This window comes from Pteropus alecto, unplaced genomic scaffold (assembly GCF_000325575.1).
Source record: "Pteropus alecto unplaced genomic scaffold, ASM32557v1 scaffold76, whole genome shotgun sequence".
In the NCBI taxonomy this organism is placed as follows: Eukaryota; Metazoa; Chordata; class Mammalia; order Chiroptera; family Pteropodidae; genus Pteropus; species Pteropus alecto.
The window spans coordinates 6,871,281-6,887,187 of NW_006443138.1; the positions used below are offsets into that span (position 1 = coordinate 6,871,281).

The following is a 15,907-nucleotide window of genomic DNA, read 5'->3' on the forward strand; positions in this document are numbered from 1 at the left end:
GGCAAAGAAGTTTAAGAATGATGTTAAAGACACATGAAAAAGTGTTCAACTTTACTAATCAGGCGAATACAGGTAAAAAACTACAATGAGATATCACCTCATACCTGTTAGAATGGCTATCATCAAAAAGACAAGAAACGACAAGTGTTGGCAAGGATGTGGAGAAAAGAGAACCCTTGTGCACTGTTGGTGGAATTGTAAATTAGTGCAGCCACTATGGATAACAGTATGGAGATTCCTCAAAAATATTAAAAATAGAACTACCATATGATTTAGCAATTCCTGTCCTAGGCATTTATCCTAAGAAAATGAAAAAATTTATCCAAAAAGATATGTTCACCCCTATGTTCATTGCATATTTACAATAACCATTGATATGGAAGCAACCTAGGTGTCCATTGACAGATGAATGGATAAAGAAGATGTGGGATATATATATATACAATGGAAAATTACTGAGTCAAAAAAAAAAAATGAAATCTTGTCATTTGTGACAACATGGATGAACCAAGGGTATTAAACTAAGCAAAATAAGTCAGAAAAAGACAGAAAGACAAATACTGTATCATTTCACTTCTATGCAGAACCTAAAACACTAAACAAAGGAACAAACAAACAAACAAACAAAACAGACGTAGATACAGAGAACAAACTGATAATTGCCAGAGGGTTGGATGACGGGTAGAATGGATAAAAAAGGTAAAGGGTATTAAGATGGGCAAACTTATAAATAAGTCACGCAGATGTGATGTACAGCATAGCGAATTCAGTCAATATCACAATAACTTTGTACAGTGACAGATAGTTACTAGACTTCTCGTGGTGATCACTTTGCAAGTTATATATAAGTGTCTAATCATTCTGCTGTACACCTGAAACTAATATCATATTTTATGTCAACTCTACTATAATTAAAAAGAGCTTTATAATCCAAAAAAAGAATGATGTTAAGACAAATAAATAATAATAATTAATTTTTAAGGAATGATATTAAGGCATATTCCCATCTTCCTTCTTGCCTTATACCCACTCCCCCACATTACCCTCCCACCCAAACTTGGAATTAATAAAAATGTATCTGAATTCTAAGTAGCAACAGAAAAAGTGACTTACTTTTCAAATTCCGAAAGCCTAACATTTATCTTTTGACCCACAGTAGCACATCCAGTATAAGGCAGACTCCTTCCATGATTTATTAACATAATTTAAAGATTTGTGAGAATTTTTATTACTGAGTAGTCAGTTAGAAGTTTGTTATTTTTTCAATCTGAAAAATTCCATCGTGGAATATTTAATCCAACAGAAGGGGAAGAGTTTCACTAAAGAACACTCTGTAGTAGATTTTAGATGATGTCATTTATTTAGTAACATGAATCAGAAGAAGAATCAGCTTGGGCATAGTACAGAGAACAAGAAAATGAGCTCTTTTCCAGGACCGTAATCTTCTCATGGCTGCTACCTGATGGTTAAGTAAAGCATTTAAATATGTAGCTTGATTATTTCTCAATTAATATGGAATTTGTATTACTTTATGATGTTTCAAGGAATCTGCTAGATGTTTTCCTCAAGTTTTTTTCGATTGATCTATCAGTTGAGAAAGACGATTTTATGTACTTCTGGGCTTCTGGCCAACACTTCATTAGGCTGACAACAGTTCAAATCCGACTTTGGCATGGTTTCCAAGCAAGACTTACCTTGCTCTAAAAGCAAATGCACTCTGTGTCTCTTACTGCCCTCTACTGGCTGGAGCTAGAGGTGCTGGTTCAAGTGGAATTGTTTATTCAGCCATCGAAGGTCTGTAATAGATGTCTAGAACATTTTGATTATAAGATTTGACAATGAGAGTAATTGGCACCCACCACATAGTGTGGTAGTGTATGAAGACTCTGCAAATATTTCTGGAGATGAACCCATAGCAAAATACCTGCAGATGCTTTGTTTTATCTCATCACAACCTCCCAACCTTGCAAATAGCAGTAAAAGCCAAACTCCACACAAATTTGGTTTCAAATTTTGTGTTTGTCCCACTTCATCACGCTGCTTCTCCTTTATATAATTAAAGTGGGTGTGAGGTTCTTCTACCTCACGTTATTTTTTCTGCCTAATACTTTCTTTTTACTTTCCTGGGTTAAAAAAAATCTTTGGGAGCTACTACTCATCTTTTATAGTGGGATGCCACTAAATATCTTTTAATATTGCTAATACTAGAAAGAGAGGAGATTATATAGAGGTTAACAGTCAGGAAAATAAAGGCAGAAACAGTTAAAAAATGGTTACCAAATGGGGGTAGGGTTGCAAATGGAGCAAGGAAGTAGACAAGAAACTTATACTTTGACTTTAGACTCTCTTGTATTGTTTAATTTTTTACATGCCTGTGTATTCGTTTTATAATTATCTTTGTAAATTTTCATGTCTTTTATAAATAATGTCTTTCAGAGACACCTGAAGGATAATTTCTGTGCGTGGGTATTGGTAAGCTGTTGTGGTAAGTATATTAGTTAGGGTAGACTAGCTGTTGTAATAAATTAACCCCGAAATGTATAATGGCCCAAACACCATAGAAGTCTATTTTTTAATCTCTCAGAGCAAGCCTGTTTCAGGTGGATGAGGTGAGGCTGGACTAACAAGAGAAAAACGAGTAAAAGATGCTGAGTCACACAGTCATTCAAGGACCCAGGCTGGCAGAGCCTCTGCTATCTTCGACGTGTGATTTCAAAGGTCACCAGAGAATCAACACTGAGCCAGCATAAGGGGACAAAACATAGAGAAGTATACATGGGGGGATTTTTATGGACCATGCCTGGTAGTGGTACATATTATTTCTGCTCACATTTCCATTGGTTGGAACTCTGTGAGTCCATCACACTAACTGTAGGGAAGGCTGGGAAATATGGGCCTGAAGAATACCCAGGAAGAAAACATGAATTTTTGGTTAGCAGAAAGCAGTTCTGTCACAGAGGATTACCAGATATACTTCTAGGGTCCCTGTTTTGGGGGACCCACAGTCAGGTCTAATGATATTAGAATAAAATACTTACCCTCAAAGAGATGATGTAGAAGATGATTTTTGACACATCCCCTTAGGTGACCTCTGATTTCAGATGAAGTCGAACAGTTCCCATGCTCAGTGCCAGTGTTATACATTGAGTGCCTCTGAAACTCTTAGCTCATTTGCCTCTGGGGTTTTTCTGAAGGCACAAGAGTTCCTTCACCCCTTGTGCAGAATAACCCAAAAGTACAGAGGAATTAACACCCTGGGGATAAACCTCAACCAATAGTAGATAGAACAGGTAGACTCAAAGGCACATATGACATGAGTTTTCAGAAAATTTCCAGTGGAGTAGAGCCCCAGTCACCTGCAGTCATAACCAGTCCAATAATGCACCACTTAATGACTTTTTCCTCCTTCCCTGTGTCACTCTCTCTGCTTGCTTCCTCCTTAATAAACTACCTGAACTCAAGTCCTTGTCCCAGGCTCTGCTTTAGGGAAGAACGACCCAAATTAAGACAGAGAGTTAAATGCTTCCCCTAGCTTCTCAAGAAAGGGAACTCTAGGAATTAAAGAACCCACCATGAAGAAGGATTGAGGAAGAATTTGTTCCCTGATTCAAAATCCTAGATAGAATCTGCAGAAAGCACTGCTGGACAGCTTGGATACGTACTTAACAGATACCTGGCTTAACTCCCAAGCACTTGGTAACATTCTTTAACAGAGGGAATTGTACACTTGAAAGAATAAGGCCCCTTGGGGGACTACGAGAGCCGCATAGCCTAGGTAATTTGTCTGCAAGAAACAGAAACCCTTTCAAAGTGGCTTAAGAAAAGAGTTTTATTGTGAAGAAGATAGGGGATTTCCAATGAACTCAACTGCAATAAGTATAGTCAGGCCATATGGTAACTGGAAATTATCAGGCATCTATTCTCTGTCTTTCTCTGTCTCTCTGGGAAAGCATGTTCCCTCAACTCTGCTGTATGTCAAGTTCAGTCTCTGAAGTCTGGCTCTGGACACTTTGTTCCTCGACAGCATCATGTTTCATGTGGTTTTTACATCAAAAAATGTACCATCTCTGGTTAAACACTACAAAATCGTAATCTAGCGCCTACCTCTTCAATTGGGGCTTGGTATGTGTGGGGTTACGGAGATGGCAGTCAAACTAGAAAGTGAAGATGGATGTGGCAGGAAAATTGAGGTGGATGTAATTTTGAAGTGGAAATTTTGGGACAGAGTGACCTAAGCAGAAGGGATCAATTTAGTTTAGTTTATTAAAGGCCAAAGCAAATTAGAATGCGAGCTGGAGAAGGTTCACAGTGTATGTCTAAGGTGGAAGGTAGAATTAAGGCTGGAGCTGGATGATGAAATGAAACGAATATAAGTTATGGCACAAGCATTAGAGAGGAGTGGTGCCTTGCCAAGAAATCCATGTATATACATAGCTACAAGTAACAGAATGCCCAAGTTTGGCTTAAAGAATAAGGATATTTAATCATGCCACATAAGAAACCTGGACATAGGCCATTCCAGAATTGGTTAATAAAGGAACTCAAAAGCAGGGCTCTGTGTTGGCTTCTCTGCCATTCTCTGAGTATTTCCCTAAGAGTCAGAATATGGCTGCTGCACTAACAATCATGTGCTCCCATATGCAAAGCAGGGAGTTTTTCTTTGAAAGTTTCCCTTTTATCAAGGAGAAACGCCTTTCCCAGGTGTCCACAGCATACTTCCCTTCAGATCCCATTGCCCAGAATCTCTAACCAATTACTTGCTAAGAGAAGTTTCATGAGAGCAAGGACTTTACCTGTGTTATTTATTGTTGTGTTCTCAGAACTGAGAATATGTTTGGCACATAGTGAGCACTCAACAAATATTTGCTAAATAAATGAAAAGCACAAAAAGTTACCACGATTAGATTGAATCAATCTGTGACCCATTCCCTGGGGCAGGGGCCAGAGCCCATCTTCTCTGAGCATATTGCTGCCTCATAACCATATCTCATTTGGCCTTGACCCCTGCTTTATACCATGCACAAAGATTACTCCAAGATGAATCACACAACTAAATGAAAAAGATAAAACAATAAAACTTACAGAAAACAAAAAAAATGTATTAGTGACTATGAGGATCTTTAGATGTGTCAATCTAACTAGGCTATAGTCCCCAATCATTCATTCAGACACTATCCTAGGTGTTGTAGAGAAGTCATTTTGCCAATGTGATTAAAGTTGAGTTTAAGTAAGGGAGAGATCCTAGACAATTTGGATGGGCCTGATTCAGTCAGTGGAAGGCCTTAAGAGCAGGCTTTCCTGATGAAAGAATTCTGCCTATCGACAGCAGCTTCAGCTAAGAGTTCCATCCTACTCTTCCTGACGCCTTCTCTACAGATTTCAAACTTGCCTAGCAAGTCTCCCAAATCACATAAGAAAACTCCTTGCAATAAATCTCTTAATACAGTTACAGTTCTGCTTCTGTGGTTGAAACCTGACTGATACCATGACATTTTGGTAGGCAAAAACTTTTTAACTAGGACTCAAAAAGCACTACCATAAAGGAAAAAACTTGATAAGTTGGACTTCATTAAAATTATTTCATTAAAAGATACCATAAAGAAAATAAAAAACAAATCACGCATTGGGAGAAGATACTGACAATATATACTTCTGACAAAAGACAGGTTTAGAATATGTAAATAACTCCCACAATAAGGAAAAAAATGAACAACCCAATTTAAAGTTGACATAAGACTTTAACAGGCATTTCACAAAACAAGATACCCAAACATCCAACAAGCATATGAAAAGATGTTCAGCACCATTACTCATTAAGAAATGCAAATTAAAACCACAATGAAATACCACTAGACATCAATCAGAATGGCTAAAATTAAAAGGAGAAACAGTGCCAAATGATGAAGGATGTGGAGAAATTGGGACTCATACACTGTTGATGGGAGTGTAAAATGGTATAACCACTTTGTAAAAAAGTTTGACAGTTTCTACTAAAGCTAAATGCAGCTGACCCCATGATAACAATTCCAGTTCTAGGAATTTACCCAAGATAAATGAATATATATGTCCACAAAGGATGCACATAAGAATGTTCATCACAGTTTTATTTATATTAGCCAAAGTGGGCACAACTCTGTTCCCATCAACAGAATAGATAAATTGTGGTATATGCACAAAATGGAATACTACACAGCAACAAAAAAGAACAAACTACTGATAAATGCAACTACATGATGAATCTCATAGGTACTGAGTGAAAGAAGCCAGATTTAAAAGATGACACAGTGTATAGTTCCCCTTATACAAAGTTTAAGAACAGGAAAAACTATTCAATGATGTTACAAGTGAGAATAGTGACTACCTCCCTATGGGGTTGGGATGCAGACTGGGAAAGAGAAAGAGGGAATATTCTGAGGTGCTGGAAATTTTCTATATCTTGATCTGTGTGGTGATGACACAAATGTATACATGTGCAATAATTCATTGAGCTATGCGCTTAGGTTCGGTGCTTTTGGTGCATGTGTATCATCTCTCTATAAAAGTTTTTTTTTTCTTTCTGTGGGTGGATGCCACAGAGTAAGCATTATTAAAGTCGCCCTACCAGTGGTTGTCATGTCTAAGTCAGAGTCTCCCAAAGAGCCCGAACAGCTGCGGAAGCTCTTCATCGGAGGTTTGAGCTTTGAAACAACTGATGAAAGTCTGAGGAGCCATTTTGAGCAATGGAGAATATTACAGATTGTGTGGTGATGAGGGATCCAGAGGCTTTGGATTTGTCACTTATACCACAGTGGAGGAGGTGGATGCAGCCATGAATGCAAGGCCACACAAAGTGGATGGAAGAGTTGTGGAACCAAAGAGAGCTGTCTCAAGAAAAGATTCGCAAAGACCTGGTGCCCACTTAACTGTGAAAAAGATTTTTGTTGGTGGTATTAAAGAAGATACTGAAGAACATCACCTAAGAGATTATTTTGAACAGTATGGGAAAATTGAAGTGATTGAAATCATGACTGACCGAGGCAGTAATAAAAAGAGAGGCTTTGCTTTTGTAACCTTTGTTGATCATGACTCTGTAGACAAGATTGTCATTCAGAAATACCATATTATGAATGGCCACAACTGTGAAGTAAGGAAAGTCCTATCTAAACAAGAGATGGCTAGTGCTTCGTCCAGCCAAAGAGGTTGAAGTGGTTCTGGAAACTTTAATGGTGGTTATGGAGGTGGTTTTGGTCATGGAGGAAACTTCAGTGGTCAGGGTGGCTTTGGAGGCAGCCATGGAGGCAGCCATGAATGGGTGGAGGATATGGTGGCAGTGGGGACGGCTATAATGGATTTGGTAATGATGGAAGCAATTTTGGAGGTGGCGGAAGCTACAATGATTTTGGCAATTACAACAATCAGTCTTCAAATTTTGGACCCATGAAAGCAGGAAACTTTGGAGGCAGAAGCTCTGGCCCCAATGGTGGTGGTGGCCAATACTTTGCCAAACCATGAAACCAAGGTGGCTATGGCAGTTCCAGCAGCAGCAGTAGCTATGGCAGTGGCAGAAGGTTTTAATTACTGCCAGGAAACAAAGCTTAGCAGGAGAGAAGAGCCAGAGAAGTGACAGGGAAGCTACAGGTTACAACAGATTTGTGAACTCGGCCAAGCACAGTGGCAGGGCCTAGCTGCTACAGAGAAGACATGTTTTAGAAAATACTCATGTGTACATGGGCAAAAAACTCAAGGACTGTATTTGTGGCTTACTGTATAACAGGTTATTTTAGTTTCTGTTCTGTGGAAAGTGTAAAGCATTCCAACAAAGGATTTTAATGTAGATTTTTTTTTTTTTTGGCACCTATGCTGTTGATTGCTAAATGTAATAGTCTAATCATGTTGCTGAATAAATGTGGTTTTTTAAAATAAATAAATAAATAAATAAATAAGTGTGTGTGTGTGTGTGTGTGTGTGTGTGTGTGTGTGTGTGTGTGTGTGTTATCACTAGAGTGTAATAGTCTCAAGAAACCGTTGGGTAAGCAATGAACAGTATCTGCCACACCCACTCCAGGAGGTCTAAGAACAAAGGTTCCTGGTCTTCCTACACTACCTGGAATGCATTTCCCACCTAGTCTCCAAAAAAGGAGAGCTGGAGGAGCACTCTCTTGGACATCCAGCTGAAAGGCTGGTGCAGTTGAAATCCTGAAGCTCAAAATTCTAGTCAGTACTCCTCTGATCATTACTTGAGTTGGTGAAGTGGTGTGTAAAAGAAATGCAGAAGGATTAGACAGGATCTCCTCAAATTTAAACCTGTTGCCCAAAATTCAGTTTTGTGAACACTGTAGCAGGCCTGAGTTTTTACTGCCAGAACCAATAAAGAAGATAGATTTGGAGACACAATTATTTACGGTAAGGAAAAATATGGACAAATCTCAGTTGGTAACTGGGAGACCTCCCTTTCTTCCTGCTAGTATTATCCTAAGACTATATTGAAATTTGTAGTTACTAAGACCTTCGGTGGTTAGTACTCAGGGACATCTCCTCATTTATTTCATTTGGTTAGAAGGCTTAATTTAAATAAAGTAGCAGGTGAAGACTTTCTGCTATCAAAATTATTCAAAGCCCGTTCTAAATGACTTCCTCTAACACATAGACCCATCTGTTTGTTAGACATTCTATTTAAACTTTATGCTATTTCTTAAAAGATGTCAGACTGAGGATTTCTGGATCAATATTTTATACAAGATTTACTAGAGTCTCAAACACAAATACTCTAATATTACCTAATGGGAAAAATTATCAAGAATGATACAAAAATAAGAATAATACGATACATTGGTAGTGGCCTCACATTCCTGGAATTAAATGGACATAACTTAAAAACTTAAATAAATGAATTATAGAGCTGTTTTTTCCTGTTTGTTTTTAACTTAACTCTCCCCTACCTTTACCTTGGACAATAATGACACTGGATTAAGTTTCCTCTGTACATTATTTACTCCTAATTATTGGTTCTTATACAAGAGCTGCATTTTAACACCTTAGCAAGAGTCAGTATCAGTCTTCTGTCAGTTCTGTCTCCCAGCAAACCAGATAACTAACTATATTAAGGGGCCTGAAGTAGGACTATGTTCTTCATCCTTCCCACAGTTTCTTTTTAAGTGCTCTTTGAATGAAAGAAAAACCATTGGATGACCTGGTTGCATTCCTCCTACTGGAGACATGAATTACAAATGGCTTTAATGTTGTTTGAAACTGGACTTTTCTTGGGAGTATTATGCAGCTTTTTCTATATCTATGGTGAGTGATTGGTAAAAGATTTTTGGAAAAGCTTCCATGCTGAGTCATCTCATCTATGCTCTGTGATAAAAATTTGCGGAACTTGCTTCAGATTTCATGCTATAAGACACAGCTTTAGAAAAGCCCTGTTGGATTTGCTGTAACAATATAATTGAGGATACTATCAAAACACTCACTGTCCCAGATATAAAGCTCCACATCAGAAATTTATTTTGGACTTAAGCTTCAGTAACAGCTTAAGTCCTAGAATGTTTTGCCTTCGTTGTCAAGAGAATCATGAGTGGTCTTCATTTTTTCAACAGAAAACTCAAATCTGAATCTGTGGCTCAGATAATTATATGGAGCCCTACTGCTTGCCTAACTCATACCACTCTACTGACTTGTTTTAGCCTCACATGTTTCTAATGATTCTGGCTTTGTATATTATTTATATTTTCTATTTGATCATGTGTATTCTTATATACTTTTCCAAATCCCTTATGAAAGAATATATAATAGAAACAAAGCGAAAAGTAAATAAATATATAAGTAAATTAACCTTCTGAGACATCACCAAATTCTAGGCTTCCCACAGGTTTGGTTTAATGATTCACCCATTTACTTCACAAATATGGATTAAGCATCTACTGTGAATCAAGCAGGAAAGGTCAGAGCTGAAAATATTGTTTTAAAAAAACCACAGTCTTTGCCCTCAGGGAAATAGAATTCCTGAGGATGGTCCAGATGTTTGGGGCCCAGTAGCAACAAGCAGTGATTTCAAATAGTAGCCTCTTTGAAGTCCCAGAGTCTTCACTAAGCCAGATCTCATCTTTTTCACAAATAAGCCTGGGTTTGGGGATAAGAGAATGAACGTAGATACTTAGATGAATACACACTTTAAGTTCCTGGCCAGGAACTTCTAGAGGCTACTATCTCAAAAACTCCTTCCAGTTCTAGAGAAATTGTTGGCAAAACTTGCACCTCAGACCTATCTGTATTGCCACTTCTACACTGGCCATTCCTTTATGCCCTAGGAGACCAACACTTGTACCTCTGGCTTGTGACTCTGGCTGCTAATTCAATTTCTTTACTGATTATTTGACTCTACTCATGTCCTCTGCAATCTTCATTTGTACTAGTTGGGTAAACTTTTACAGGACACACCAAGGTCCACCAACCCTGCAAACTCTCAGCTTTTCCTGCCAAGGGTAACAATAAACCTAATTTGCCATGTCAACTTTAAACCTCCACCTTCTGACCCACTTGGTTATATCTGATCGCAATTTGGTGATTGTTCTACTTTTTTGGTCTCTGTCCTTCTTTGCTAGTCTTTACCAGCAGGGGGCTCTGTATGCTTGTCTCCAGGGCTTCCCCCTACCACTTTGAATATTTTGCTCTTTTTCTGAGAGAGCTGCCCCTTCCTACCCCAACATTGGCAAGTGCAGTTACTATCTATTACCTTAGAATATAAATTCCAAAAAAGATGCTTTATTTGCTAATGCAAATATTCATAAATACTTTAAAATTAAATAATATATCCCTCTGGCTTTCCTGAGTTCTAGATACTTAATGGAAATGAGCCTGTCCTTATCTATGGAGTTTTAACAAAAGGTAGTATTCTGTGCTAAATTTAAAGAGATGCAAATTGCATTTTTTTAAATATTCATATGCTGTCCTCTACTTACCTAATAAGAGATATGTGATCTCCCCCTTCCACATATAAGAATATCATTTAAGACTTTAGGAATTGTCCACATCGCTTGCCACTGAGTACTCTTTGCTTAATGATTACTTGAAGTGTCCATGCTGTGAATGAAATCACTCAGGTGGCCATGGCCCCATGGCTTTAACACAACCTCGAAGGCTGAGGTCACCTCCCATCAATATGGTACATTTCATCTCCTGCTCTAGCCCTCCATAAGCGCCATCCACCCTCCCTTCCCAACATTTTATCAAAGAAATATCTACCTGTAAGAACTGTCCACACCAGTTTGGCTGCTGTTTTGAAGGACATGATTCAAAAAGATATAATTTTGCATCCTCCTGTCTACCTGGTTAGGTGTATTAGGTAGGTTTTAGAGCAATACTCCATGCCATGCTTCTACAGAGAGTAGCAAGGTCTATCCCATTACCAGAGCAGATTTTATACACAGCTCACTGCATTTCTCTACCCAGAATACTTTATTTCACAGCAGGTGGTTCCACGGCTCCTATTTTCTATACCTTTAAGCACTACCATCACTCATGGCAACTGGTCAGTTTCTGTAGAAGATGTAAACCACTAGAGAAAGCCTGCAGGAAATCCTCTTATCTGCCCAAAAGCAATATTTGTTTGTTGCTATTGAACAACAAGAAAATATATTGAGTAGAGGATACTGTCTAGTTATTTTTCTTATGTAAACCTATCACCTGCCCATGCTAAAATTGAGATGACTAGAACTGGAGTTCTCCAGGTCTTGAAAAACATTGACCTCACGGCCTACTCTATCAGAGAGAACACTTTGTATTACAAGTGACAGAAAATCCAATTTTAAATGATTTAAAAAACAAGGAAAATTGTTAGCTCATGACTTGTAACTCAAAGATCCAGGCTGGCTTTATGAACCTGCAGCACAAACCATCTCATTAAGGACTGGGTTTCTCGCCATCTCTTTACTCAGTGTTGGTTTCAGCCTCTACACCAAGGCCCTTGGGTGGTTTTAGAATCTTCTTATGATAACAAAATAGCTGAAGGCAGTCCAGCACATTCCATCACACCACATCATCTGGACAGATACCAGTCACTTCTGAAGAAGTGAGAGGCTTTCCTAGAAGTCCTACAAATATTATTCCTTGGGTCTCATCAGTTGTGACTGAAAGCATAACCATTCCTGAACAAATAACTGATATCTAGGAAATGAGATTGGAACTTTCTACCCCAAAGAAAATCAAGATGAGAAATGGATTTTGGGTAGTGAAAACAATGTCCATAATATCTTTCTTCCTATGTGCATTTATCACATCTTTCACAATTCCTTATGCTACCTGACACCAGTGACAGAAATCTTTGCTCATGTAAATGGACATAATTTTTCTGTTTTCAATTCAAGGACCACTTTCCCTAGACTATCTCATCTATGATCTAAGGCCTTAAATACCATCCATGTGAAGACGCCTCTCAAAGCAGTACCTTCAAGCTAGACCTTTGTCCTGAGTGTTACAGAGATATGCTCAACTATCTGCTAGATATCTACATTTGTTTTACTCAACAGTGTTTGAAACTCTTCTTTTTAAAAGGGACGCCTCATCTTTTATAGCTATATACTAAAATATTAACAGAAGAAATGATATGATATTTGAAATTTGTTTCAAAATACTCCAGTGGAGAAAAGGTGAAGTGTGGGTTTAGCTTAAATCAGATAAGGGAAATGGCAGTTGTTGAAGCCATAGGTGAACATGCATAAAATTACTATAGTATTCTTTCTACTGTGTATGTTTGACATTTTTCAAAGGAAATTTTATAAAGGCACCTTAAACTCAACATGTTTATGAAATTAAGATATATTCAGCCACACAAATAAGGACTTAATACTGGATTTAAAGGGGAAAAGATAATCTCTTTCATATAAAAGTCTGGTACATCACTCCACAGTGTCAGAGGCCCAAGATCCTCCTAAATTGTTGCTCCACCATCCCTGTGGTGTTCTCTTGGTCTTCATGGTTCCAGATAACTTAATATCATTTCACATTTTTACCAGAAAGAAGGAAAAGGTAGGGAGTATACCACTCTCTTTAAGAGTACAGCCCAAAAATCACAAACATCACTTCTACTGAGATTTTGCCCAGGACTTAATATGTGAATGATCTAGTTGCAAGCAAGGCTGAGAAATAGGTTGTTTTTCTGGGTAGCCATGTGCCAAACTAAGAAAAAAGAGAAGAGATGTTGAGAGGCAACTAACAGTCTCTGACCCATTCTGCCCTTCTAGTCGCCGAAATATCCATGTGCACCCTTCTTCTCACTCATTTATTTCCCCTCTGGAGGCAGAAACCACCAAAGTCCCATCTACTTTCTGTATCCAGCTCAAAGTTCAGAATCTCTGGTTAATTTTCAGTCTTTTTTTTTTTTTGGATGTCTACATATAATTCCTCATGGACTTTTAGCCTATAAACTAAAAGACAAGTTACCTGCTTCCAATCTTCCTGTTAGAAATTGTACAACAGGAATGAGATAGCCAATATGTGTGTGTGTGTGTGTGTGTGTGTGTGTGTGTGCGTGTGCGCACGCACACATATATATAAACAATCTATTCGTGAAAGAAAAGAATGAGAAAGACATGGCAGCTTCTGGTTCATAGTAATCATCAAATCTTTTAGAGCAGTAATTGCAGAGACTTACTGCCCTGGTAGTAGAGAAGATTCCTAGCTCATTTGTCTAGCAGCCTGAGTGGACGGGTGGGGTAAGTGGAGACATCTCTCCTAAATCCTTGTCCCTTTTCATGACCCCAGGTTTTGTCTTATGGGAGGTTCTTCCTGTCCATTCTTCTCTAGGGCCACACCTGAAGTAGGCTTTGTAGAATGTACCCTATTTGAGATTGCTTAGTTTCAAAAGTGACTTCTGTAAAACAGGCTTTGGGGCCTTTGTGCAGGTAAATTATACAGCCAAAGGTTTCCTCTGGACATTTTTTAAATTTGAAAACTGATCTTTTATGGAAAAGGCATAGAACAGATTCTCCAGAAAGGAACATGGATGGCCCTGCCAACACTTTGATTTTAGGCCAGTGAAACTCATTTCGGATTTCTGACCTTCAGAACTATACGATAATAAATTTGTGTTGTTTCAAACCTCTAGGGTTGTGGTAATTTGTTACAGCAGCCATATGAAACTAATACAAGAGTCTTCTAGTTGTTAACGTAGGGAAGCTATAATATTATTGAATCCAAAGAAGGAGATAAACTGAGCTGGAGGTGTGAGGAGGGGCATATCGGTGATAGATCTGTTCCTGACTCTTTAAACACACTCCCTTATGCCACATAGAGATAAACGCCATAAAGCTAAGAGTAGCAGCTTCCAACCAGGTATGTGGACAGCCTCAGACTGCAAACTCTTCACCAAATCTATTTTTTCTCTATTTTTCTATCCCTGGCACAATTTTCTGACTTCTAATATCTGTCTCTGCCCCTCACCTGCAGCCTGAAGATCCAGAATTCTCTTCTCCAGCTCACTCTGCTCAGCTCTCCATGTAACTCTGTGGCTCAGCATGCCCTCTTAATTTCTGCAACATTTACAGCTTCAGACAAACAGACTTCCCATACCAGCTTGGCTGGTCCTTGTTGCAAAGGGGAGTAGGGATTTGGGGAAGAACAATGTTGAGATTGGGGTATCCTGTTAACAAAGACTCATCATCAAATAAATCACAGATTTGACCCATGAAATACCAAAAGAGCAAAGAAACAACTGGAAAAGCCTATAACACCTAAAAATTATAAGCTGCTCAAGTTTTTTTAGTTAGACTGTAATTTCTCACATCTATTTACTTTACAAAAGAAGAGATTGTTTAAATTAAATTCTAATTTTAAGACTTTATTTTAAATGAAACCCACATCAAGGTATACTCAAAGAGGAGAGTAAAATCCTATCATGGGTAGTATACTATAATTATTACAGAGTATTACTTTTTTAAAATAATTTTTTTTATTTTTTAATTACAGTTGGCATTAGATACTATATTAGTTTCAGGTGTACAACATAGTGATTAGATATTTATAAAACTAACAAAGTGATCACCCTGATAAAGCTAGTACCCATCTGACATCATATATAGTTATTACTGTATTATTGACTGTATTCCTTATGCTATGCTTTACATCCCCATAACTATTTTTTAATTACTAATTTTTATTTCTTAATCCCTTCCCCTTTTTCACCCATACCCCTAACCCCCTTCCCATCTGCTAGGGAAGTTCGCCTTCCCCTGCAGGATGCCACTCTGGAATTTCTCCCTTGCTCCTTACTCAGCCTTCTTCTTGTTTTGATTTCAAGCATGAGATCCCAACATGAGAAACAAGCCAAGGCGAGGAGACAAGATAGATTGCCTTGGGTCACCTCCTCTCTTCCAGGTGGCATAGAAAATGAGCTAAGACTGGGAAGCAGGTTAGATGGCCCTTTGAAGTAGTGTTTTGGGTTTCTTTGGATAATATCCAGAAGTGAGATAACTGGGTCCTTCTTTGTCTCTATTATAGACATTGTCTGGTATAAGTATTGCTACACCAGCTTTTTTGTTTGTTTCCATTTTCATGGAAACATCTTTTTCCAACCCTTTACTTTCAGTCTGTGTGTGTCTTTAGATCTGAAGTGAGTCTCTTGTAGGCAGCATATGTAAGGATTTTGTTTTCTTCTCCATTTAGCCACCCTATCTTTTGACTGGAGCATTTATTCCATTTACATTTAAAGTAATTGTTGATAGATATGTGGTTATTGCCATTTTATTATTCATATATTTTTTAAATCTTTCTTCTTCTTCTTCTAAAAGAAATCCCTCCAATATTTCTGTAATATTGGCTGGGTGATGATGAACTACTTTATCTTTTTCTTGTCTGGGAAGCTCTTTATCTGTTCTTCGATTCTAAATGATAGCTTTGCTAGATAAAGTAATCTTGGTTGTAGGTCCTTCTTTTC

General features: G+C 38.1%; 1 pseudogene; it reads left to right on the top strand.

Annotated features, from left to right (window-relative positions):
• The first annotated feature begins 6,612 nt into the window (after positions 1-6,612).
• Positions 6,613-7,653, top strand: LOC102884959 (annotated as a pseudogene).
• Positions 7,654-15,907: the final 8,254 nt, after the last annotated feature.